The following is a 2,234-nucleotide window of genomic DNA, read 5'->3' on the forward strand; positions in this document are numbered from 1 at the left end:
TGGGGGGGTGGGGGTCAGTGGGGGCAGCTCCACTCTAAAGGACAGTGGGAAGTATGATGGTGTTATAGCATAACAGTACTAGTACATTCTTTCACCCCTCCTCTCATTTTTCTGCCGTTGTGTTCCAGTTGAGGTAATACCTCCTCATCTAAGGCCACTGAGTGGCTGACGGAGGGAGAACAGAGGCATGTGGAGTTTCCATTGACCATGACATGCGTGGCTGAGAGCAACCAGAGCGACGAGAGTTGTTGTTGTGAGGCATTTTGCATAGCTATGGAGGAATCAGAGGCAATACCCAGCTGCAGGCCTTGACTGTGGTGCAATGAGGCTGTTGTATTGTGCAGCAAAACAAAATGGGAGCTTGTAACTGGCAGTTTTAGTTTAGCCACATGCATCAGTCACAAATACACATGCTGACCTAAAAGCAGTTAATTGATGTGACCGACATCATCACCAATAGTACTTGAACCCTTTTAGTTGAGGTCATGGACAATCGAAGAGTATCCCTACCCCAGTTTCTGTCCGTCTCTCTACCTTTAGACCCTTTTCTCTTTTGAAGAGGCACTCCACTGATTTTACACATGAAGATCAGGTTACTCTACATGGGGAGTGCTACTCAGCCTCTGAAAACTGTTGGATAATGTCTGGAGGGAGCTTGATTGTGTTCTGGCTGCCATTTTGGGAGTACCATGTTGTCGCAGTGGTATCTGGCAAAAAACTTCACAAATTTTGCTATGCGCAAGCTGTGATTTGTGACATGACATAATTTTTCCCCCTATTAATATTGACACGTGTAAAATGCCATACACCATATTGATGCATTAGAATGAGAGAACCCTGTGGCATTCACAAATTCATCTGCTGTTTGCAAGTGACAATCATACGTGTGTAACTTTACAAATCGCTTTTGTGACATTGGGCTCCTGGCTTAAGATTTCCTGCAACTAAAAGCAGCAGCATCTAGCAACATGCTGCAGTTGCAATCATATGTGCAAAATCTTTTCTTGCAGTATTTTAAACCTCTGGGCAGAGTTTTGGTCTTCAAATCATGGATGTAAGACGGCACCTGTTTCTCCCACTGAAAGTGGCTCGCCTGGCACTTAAACCAACTTTTTTTTTTTTTCTTTCAGGTTTGCATCCTGCAGGCCACTGCACATGCTCATTAGTGTTTCCCCCATTGCCCCCACCTGCGCTCCTGCTCCCTTACATTGGGATGACATCCTAAAAAAAAACAGTTTTTTACGTTTAGAAATAAAAAATCATCATAGCTTAAAACAATCATAATACAGAGAGTGATAATTGTCCTGGTCTGCAGTTTAAGGTGTCCTGTCAACAGTTCTGAAGACATCTCTTTTGTCATTGTTTATGAAAAAAAGCTATTTAGGCCACAGGGGGATTTTTTGTTGCAGTACTGCAAGTGGCCAATGGGGAAAAATTGGCTGAAGGGCTGAGTGGAGACGCCGTATCTAGCTCTCATAATGCATTCATGCTTCGAACATATGGATTCATCAGTCAGACCTCCTGGATCTTAATTTAATTGTCTTGCTGGTACTTGAAGGAACACGCCCGCACCCACACAGCTTGTTGCTTTGTTTTCACACAGTGCTATTTTGGATGAAGGCCCTTCAGAGTTAGAAACTGAGAACATGAAGTGTGAAAGCTGTGAGACTTTGCCAGGCAGGGAGAGTCTAGTGAAAGATGCTATCAAGTTCTACCATGGGAAATATAGGATTCATTGTTTTGGGGGCTTGACCCATACTGAGGACTTTAAGTCTGAGTATTTTGGCCTCTGTTACATTGATTTTGACCATTCTTTTTTCAGTCTGGCTCTTCTAAGTCCCCAAACTTTATCAGAGTGCAGTTCTAAATCATTGGCGTACCCCTTTAATGCTTCCATTTTTCCTTCAACTTAACTTGTTTCACAGAGTACTCCCATCCGCCATTTGACTACTGCCAGTTTGTCTTCTCTCTGTCTCACTGTCTTGCTGTTTCCCTCGCTCACATGCCTCTCACTCCCTCACTGTTTCTGTCTGTCCGTCCTTGTGCCCAGGTTTTTGGAGTTGGCGTGGTTCCTGTTTGTTTTCAGCCATTTTGGGGACTTGCAGTGCTCGTAACAAACTGCTTAAATGGCGTCCTCTTGCTTGCTAGCTCTCCCTCTGCTTCTCCCTCCCTCTCCCCATCGCTGGGCTTTGTGTATATAAAGTAGTGTGTGTGTGTGTGTGTGTGTGTGTGTG

The 2,234-nt window shown here is 44.4% G+C and overlaps 1 protein-coding gene across 1 annotated transcript in view; it reads left to right on the forward strand.

Moving 5' to 3' along the window:
* The window catches only part of zbtb4 (zinc finger and BTB domain containing 4), a 24,957-nt gene that overhangs the window by 10,361 nt on the left and 12,362 nt on the right, over positions 1-2,234 (forward strand). The gene's annotated exons all lie outside the window — the stretch shown is intronic.

The sequence above is a fragment of the Monopterus albus genome, unplaced genomic scaffold, assembly GCF_001952655.1.
Source record: "Monopterus albus unplaced genomic scaffold, M_albus_1.0 scaffold384.1, whole genome shotgun sequence".
NCBI lineage: Eukaryota > Metazoa > Chordata > Actinopteri > Synbranchiformes > Synbranchidae > Monopterus > Monopterus albus.